Source organism: Podarcis cretensis, assembly GCF_951804945.1.
Source record: "Podarcis cretensis genome assembly, chromosome: 3".
NCBI classification, from domain to species: domain Eukaryota; kingdom Metazoa; phylum Chordata; class Lepidosauria; order Squamata; family Lacertidae; genus Podarcis; species Podarcis cretensis.
This window is the reverse complement of record NC_137172.1, coordinates 64,735,386-64,743,470: the sequence shown is the minus strand read 5'-3', so window position 1 is coordinate 64,743,470 and position 8,085 is coordinate 64,735,386. Positions and strand designations below refer to the sequence as shown.

The 8,085-nt window shown below is 41.6% G+C and overlaps 1 long non-coding RNA gene across 1 annotated transcript; it reads left to right on the top strand.

Moving 5' to 3' along the window:
* The first annotated feature begins 295 nt into the window (after positions 1–295).
* On the top strand, positions 296–6,021 carry LOC307213694. Its single transcript, XR_013837646.1, has 3 exons — positions 296–434; positions 3,036–3,224; positions 5,162–6,021. It is a non-coding gene; the product is annotated as an uncharacterized lncRNA (long non-coding RNA).
* Positions 6,022–8,085: the final 2,064 nt, after the last annotated feature.

Below are 8,085 nucleotides of genomic sequence, written 5' to 3'. Positions count from 1 at the left end.
GCAAATTGGCTCCCAAAAGGCAGAATGTGTGTGTGTGTATGTGTATATACGTATATCTGTATATAATTAAGCACAAAGAAGTGGAACGATGCAGGGTATAAAACCAGCGGAAGCAGCACAAGGGCTACCCCTGGGACCTTTAACTAAATTTAGACCTCATTTACATCTGTGCATCCCTGATTGAACTGCTGCCTTGGTCCTAAGAGAAGAACTCATTGCCCTGCATTCAAATTTGCATTGGGTAATTATAAGACAGGGTGATTCACTGAGCAAGTCACAACAATGCCAGGTTAGAATTTGCATTTCAAAAACACTGCAGATGATTCACTGCCATTGTGCTATATGAAAACTGACAGCAGGCTCAGGAGGAATTGAACCACATCGTATGGAAAACAAACTCCAGCCACTGCAGAGAACAGAGGCCTTTAGGCAGGGTAAGAGAATTTGACTGGTAGAACTCTGCCCAGAAAGGGGATTTCCAGACTGTCCCTATCTTCAGGTGAGATTCAGTCACACGCCAGCATATTCAGGTGGTGAAATTATTATTGATCAGGAGCTCTTGTACTACAAACCCCACTTCCCCAAAATATCAGACATTTTGTGATACAGAAAGTGATGGGAGAATGGAAAGTGTGGGGTAATACTTAGGTTTGATGCAAGGTTATCTACTCACCACCCTCTGCCACAAACAAATCAGAATGAACGCTCAATAAACAGCACCCACAGCCTAGCCTCTGCTTAACTGAAGCCATGCCCTTCTCGATTTTTACAACTGGCTGGCTTACAAAGTAGACTTTCCTGAAGGACAGTTACAACATTGCTCTGTTGCCAGGGAAGAGTAGGAGGACAGAAGAAGAAACTACAGTAGTACCTCTGGTTACGAACTTAATTCGTTCCGGAGGTCCGTTCTTAAGCTGAAACCATTCTTAACCTGAGGTACCACTTTTGCTAATGGGGCCTCCCGCTGCCACGCCGCCGCACAATTTCTGTTCTCATCCTGAGGTAAAGTTCTTAACCCGAGGTACTACTTCTGGGTTAGCGGAGTCTGTAACCTGAAGTGTTTGTAACCCAAGTGCTTGTAACCCGAGATACCACTGTACAAGGGAAGCATGCATTTGATTATTGTGGGCAGAAAAGGCATTTGGGAGTAGGGGTACAGTTTGGAATGGGAATCAGCGAAAAGGGAGTAGGGTTTAGCATTCCAATATTGTTTTTCCAGTTATGATTACTTCTCTATAAGTGGCTTTGACTCTTTGGAAAACATTTGGGGTAACACTGGCTTTTATTCCAAGATCACCTCATCCCTGGATTTTCTTTCCGATGTGCTTACATGATGCAGAAGTAAGCTGAAAGCAAGGAAAAGGAACTCAAGAACTATTCGGGACTTTACTCCTCTCTGGTTTTTATCGTGTCAGTGTAAACAATAGCACAGTCATTATCCTGGGTGGGTGGAGTTCAAAATCCATGGAAAACAAGAAGGGCGTTGTGAAGAGGCAATTTGTCATCTGAGATTCCATGAATGCAGATATGGTACTGGGGAAAACTCTGGTATGAATCTTTGTGCATTAAAATACTTCTACCCCTCATGATTGTGGAGGTGTCATTGCTGTATCCAAGTAAGGCTGTGTTCACACCATACATCTAAAGCACATTCCTTTCCCTCCCTAAGAATCATAGGAACTATAGTTAAGGTCACCAGGAATTGTAGCTCTGTGAGGGGTAAACTATAGTTCCCAGGATTCTTTGATGTGTGTGTGTGCTTTAAATGTACGGTGTGTGTACACAGCTTAAGAGTTTCAGGGTGTACCAAGGAAAAGTCCATTCACAAGAGCTTCTACAACCAACTCATTGCAAGTGCTGCCATTTAATTTTATTTTAAAAAAGAGAAACACATTTTCACAAAAGCTCTGAATTGAGGGGGGAAAGCCCATAAAAGGTTTCATAGCTTGAGGCAGCCAGCCTGCAGCTCATTCCTTCCTGCTTACCTCCAGTTACACATCACCTTACTATACAGTCTTGGTGCCCTTGGTTTATTCAGTCTCTTTAACTTCCGCAACCATAATGTTCCCTGCCAAAAAGAAACACATTTTGAGTTTTGCAGGTTTTGAATTTCAAAGATGTGAGTTTCATAAGAAGGCATTTCACAGTCCTTTAGTTCAGATTTTGTCCAGCTTGATTTGACGTGCACGTGGAAAGTTTGCTAATGCCTTCGTTGACATCTGACAATTTCATATGCATAAAATTAGTGTAATCTTAGAAGTGTTTTCTTTATTTTGTTTCAGCATTAGTTCAGTTTGAGTGGCATGATGCATAAATAATATAAGATAAATGCAATCATGTAGCACTGTTCTTTTTTTGTTCATTTGTTTCCAATATATTTTTTAATCTCCAAGGCTTAAAAAGGATCTGCTTATAATGGTGCAGTCTCACAGACTGATCAGTTTGTTTATTAATACCATACAGATGTAAGTTCTAAAGAGGAGTACTGTGTAACACTCCTTTTATGTTGGATAATCACTGAACTATATTAAGTAAAGACTTCTTATGACAATGGGGGACACAACTGCTATATAGCTGGAAGCAATAATTGGAGACAAGTTCCTTATTTCAATCTAACAGCGGTCTCCTAATGCGGTAGTCTGGATACTTAAGAGACCTACTGGAACCTTAATTTTATGAACATAGAACCAACAAATTATTTCTTCTCTTCAAAAGCTTTTGATGTCAATCAACAGCTGGATGATTTATACCATCTGACTTGTGATATATATATATATATATATATATATATATATATATATATATATATATAATTCAAGTTTTAAATTTGGCTATCAAAACCATTCATCAAAATTTACATTTTTCTTTTTTTAAAAAAACAAAAACAAAACATCAGCTGTGTTTTGCTTGGTCTAAAAACAGTCTCAATCTGTGGAATATTCTCGACATTTTCTGTGATTTACAAATAGTCATGTCTACCAAGAAAATGAGAGGGCAGAATTACATGTACCCTTGTTGTCTCACATTTCTTTCAGCACCAAAGACAAGCAGATATCTGGAATACCTGACATAGCTGCAAGCCAAGTGAGACTAGCACAGCATGATGGGGGAAATGACCTCCTTAGGACCCAGCTACCAACACCTGCATGAGGAATCCCTACAGTCATCAGAAAACGGAGGGTGGTTGTGCCAGACTGGAGTTAGCCTGCTGAGATATGCATACGGTATGTTCTCTGAAGCTGGAATGACATGCCTTCTCCCCTGGCAAGCCAGTTGTCACATGAAGGTCTAGAGGCGGCACCAAAGAAAATAAGCAAATGTGTTGAGAAATAGAGAAATATGAAAGAGGAGTTCCCTGACCTTACCTGGATTTCCTAATTTTTCAACAGGTGCACCGAAAAGTAAAATGCAAGATTGTCACCCAATCCTAAAGCATAGTACAGTGGTACCTCTGGTTATGAACTTAATTCATTCTGGAGGTCCGTTCTTAAGCTGAAACCATTCTTATCCTGAGGCGCGCTTTCGCTAATGGAGCCTCTGGCATGCGATTTCTGTTCACATCCTGGGGCAAAGTTCGCAATCAGGAGTAGCTACTTCCGGGTTAGCAGAGCTCGTAACCTGAAGCGTTTGTAACCAGAGGTACCACTGTAACATTCTATAATAAATACTAAATTTTGGACAGGTTTTGTCATCTCTTTTAAAGTTATTGTAAGCCACCCTGCATGATGAAAATGCAGAGAAAGGGTGGAATATAAGTTGTTGTTTTTTTTTTAAAAAAAACCCATAATAAATCAAACACCACACTTGCCTTTACCATTTTGGAAAGTGTTATATAGACATAAAAATTCAAAAACCATCCTCTCTAGTACCACACAGGTGTACTTATGTGACACACTTTTTAAAAGACCATGGAGAGCCCATGTGAGACTACCCCTTCCCTTACTACAATGCCTGGTGTCTCACAAACCTCTGCTTTTCTCTGAGTTTTTAGTTCTTTGAACAATGTGCGCTCTCCTGCTTCAACTGGCAGTCCAGTCTTATGCATGTTTTCTCACTGTGCTCAATGACATTTACGGCACAGTCCTAACCATGTCTAAGGTAAAGGTAAAGGTACCCCTGCCCGTACGGGCCAGTCTTGACATACTCTGGGGTTGTGCGCCCATCTCACTTAAGAGGCCAGGGGCCAGCGCTGTCCGGAGACACTTCCGGGTCACGTGGCCAGCGTGACGTCGCTGCTCTGGCCAGAGCCAGAGCCAGAGCCAGAGCCGCACACGGAAACGCCGTTTACCTTCCCGCTGGTAAGCGGTCCCTATTTATCTACTTGCACCCGGAGGTGCTTTCGAACTGCTAGGTTGGCAGGCGCTGGGACCGAGCAGCGGGAGCGCACCCCGCCGCAGGGATTCGAACCGCCGACCTTTCAATCGGCAAGTCCTAGGCGCTGAGGCTTTAACCCACAGCGCCACCTGTGTCTACTCAGAAGTAAATCCTACTCAATTCAGCGGGGCTTACTCCTAGTTAGATGGCGTTAGGACTGCAGCTTTACTCATTGTGTAGACCTATGTGTTTAGGATTGCAGCCTCACTATGAGATGAGTGTGGGTGTTAGTCTGTGCACACAATGTACATTTAAAACACATTTTAAGCACATTACTTCCCCAGCAAAATCCTGTGGCTATAGTTTACCCCTCAGAGAAGTGAAATTTCCAGCATGCTTATCAAACTACAATTCCCAGGATTCTTGGGGGGAAATAATCTGCTTTAAATATTTGGTATGCACACAGCCTTAGCATAAAAGCTACTGATACTACTAAGGTATTCCTAGTTGGCTCCATAAGGAAAGGAAAAACTTTGCTATTTTCCATTAAATTCCTAGGAAAAGTTGGTTTTGAGATGGATGTATCTCTCTCACATGGCAGGTTGCAGGTTTGCCAAATGCATCCTATTGTTTTCACCTCTCTCCATGCTTTCCATCCCCCATATAGGTATATCTCTGCAAAGCAGTTCAAGAGGGGACGGTTGATGGACAGTCAGACAATCAACACTCACCGCTGTACAAGTTGTGGCAAAAGAAAGAATAATCAATAAATTGTTCAATATTTAGTTCCTGTACGTTATAAGAACAGAATGTAAATGCGTTCCATTTCATGTTCCCACTCCTGCAGTAGCTCCAATAATGGATTCATGACTATCCCAGCAGGAAGCAGTGAACTGCTTATGAAAAACACCGTAGATGTTGGGACACGTCAATGCAAAAGCAAGATGGAGCACGCACGCTGTGAATTTTGCTTTGCCAGCTGTGACTTACAGCATGTCCAGATGGATGTAGCCAGCCTGATTATTAACACATATACTCGGGGCTTACTGTAAAAAGCTGTTGTTCCCATGGAAGATTGCTTGGAATACATGAACAGAAGTGTTGAGACTGCGAGAATCATTTGATCAGTGCAGAGACAGGCGGGGAGGGTGAGCTTGGGTAAAGTGGTATCATATGTCAGCAGAACGTCTATGCATTACATAAGAATGGGATTGCATATAGACGTTTGAGCTAAGCACCCCAAAGCACTTAAAGCAAGTTTGCACTAATGACATATTCAGACACTGGCTCACCAGACCGCCCAGCTTTATATATTCAATGTCTGTAGAATATTGGACAAGCATATTAACCAGATGGGTTTTTCTTTCTTTCTTGAAACGTGTTCTATTTAGAGAACACATTGTGGGGATTATAGAGGCAATGTGCTGCATGATAAAAATAAGTTCCTTCTTTTATTTTCTGGTTTAGCCAGAGCAGTTTTAACAGATGACCTCCACTCTAGCTCTTGTTTCCCCATTATGTTCCTTCTGAGCAGTTTAATTGCTGTGTTTCTGCCATCCTCCTCTCCTTCTCCAAAAATGCTGAAAACATTTACTACAGTTGCACTGCAGCCCTTTACAGTGTGAACTGACTGGTGCAACTGTACTGCCTGGTTGGGTCAGTAGCACGTAACATTGCTTTTCTGCATTATTTGCCCCACTGCCATTAACTTCAGCATCCCCCGTCCTCTTGCTCTCTCAATAAAACTGGCAATAAACTGAAACTGGCAGGTCTTGGTGGTTCACTGTGCACCTACACTTCTGGAAAAATACAGCAGACCTCAGGTTTCCAGAATTTATGGTGGACTGGGATGTCCAACTGAGGGGTAGGGACAACACATGGTACAAATATGTCCCAGCCAGCACCATCCATTACTGCGGATGGGAAACAATGAAATAGGGTTTGGAGGTATAAAACTGAAAGTGCAGACACATAATCAGTAACCCACACAGCCTGTCAAACCATTAGTCCATCTATATTACTACCATTGATGCTGAGGGGCAGCAGATTTTCAGTGTTTAAGCACCAGTCCTTATTGCAGATATTCATATTGTGCAGCTTGAAGCAACCAGATGCATTCCTTTTGGAATGAAACACTGTCCAGACCCATTAGATTGTTGAAAACTTTACTTGCGGAACTTTCTTCAAAACGGAACAAAAACATCAAAGATACATCCAAATAATTCCATACAATACTGTGTACAAGTCCAGCACAGGTTCACCTTCTTAGAAATAAAAGGTTATTCCAAACAGACCTGCAAGTAAAGGCTTCTCACCTTACAGCCTCCATTTTGCCTGGAGCACATCTTTACTCCCACAGAGCCTGAGAACAAAAGACTCGGCCACCACCTTTCCAAGATGGCAAATTTGCAATTTAATAGCTCTCATGTGATGCAAGGTTAATCATTCACGTGTTAGCTACTAGAGAACAACAGTTTATTATCAACCCATCAAGGAGCTCCAGTGGAATTTCCCTGTTAAGCCTTTTCAGCAATATATACAGGCACTCTCCATTTCAGTGCCAATTAAACAATTATACATAATAGTCTTTCCCAGCCTTATCTGTAGTTACCAAGAATTGAACCTTCCATCTTTTGCATGCAAAGCACGTGCTATTGAACTGCATCTCCTCTTTTACCCTACTCTTTTGGCTGCCTCTTCTTCCCTGAGCTCACCTTTTTGGCTACTGCCTTCCTCCCTGCTCAGGCAGTCTAGATTGTGTGTACATGTAAAAGGCAATGGAACGGTTCACAAACAATGTATGGGTGGATGAGACATTAAGGCAAACCTTGGTTTAGCTGCTATGCTATGTTGTCTTAAAAAACCCATGGAGGAGCAAAATGGCTCCAATCTCCTCCTTGAAAGTCAGCACATTTGCGCATTCATACTAAACCATAGCTTGGCTTGGTATGCTGTGCAAATGCAGCCAAATTCACTCTTCCGTTTATTCTACTTTCCTCGCCAAAGTTGGTGAGGACAAAAGCTGGGCTTCTTTCTTTTTAATTCTTGAAGTTTATTGCCTGTTCTTCCCTGGAGACCTCAGCAAGCAGTAATGCTCCCAAATCCAGAGACAATAACAGAAATAGAATTTTTAGAATTTGTACATTAGAATGAGATAATACACAATTGCTACAAAGCTCCTTTGGAAGCATCTGTAATCTCATCTTGAATTGCTCCTGCTAGCTTATCCTTGCCTCTGGACTTAGGGATTCTAGCCAAATCAAAATAGTTCAGCTATAAGAACGAAAAATTCACGTTCAACTATATAATCTAAAGTGGCTGGTGCTCAATTGTGACTGCTGATGAAAACTAGTTTCCCCAACCTATAGTTGTAACTACTGTGGGGCAGTAAACAACACCAAGTGAAAAGTCACTACTGCAAATTATAGTCCAACCCTGTGCATGTGTACCCAGAAGTCCCCTTGAGTTTGACAGTGCAACTTTATAGTGTGCTCTTTATTCTATTTCTTTGCATCATTTCTACAAAAATCAATGAAATAAACAAATACACTACAATTATAATTACAGTACCGAGCACTGTTTGTACCTACAGCATAAAGGCACACAGAATCAGCATAAAACTTTAGCAAAACAGCATGAAAGCATAATAGCATAACTATTGGCTATAGCCTTGACTATCAGAATGGTTTGGGATGAATAACAACTCTTGAACTGCTACAAGATGATGCTTGCATTGTACATGATCACAAGTACTAGACAGGGAGAAAGCCA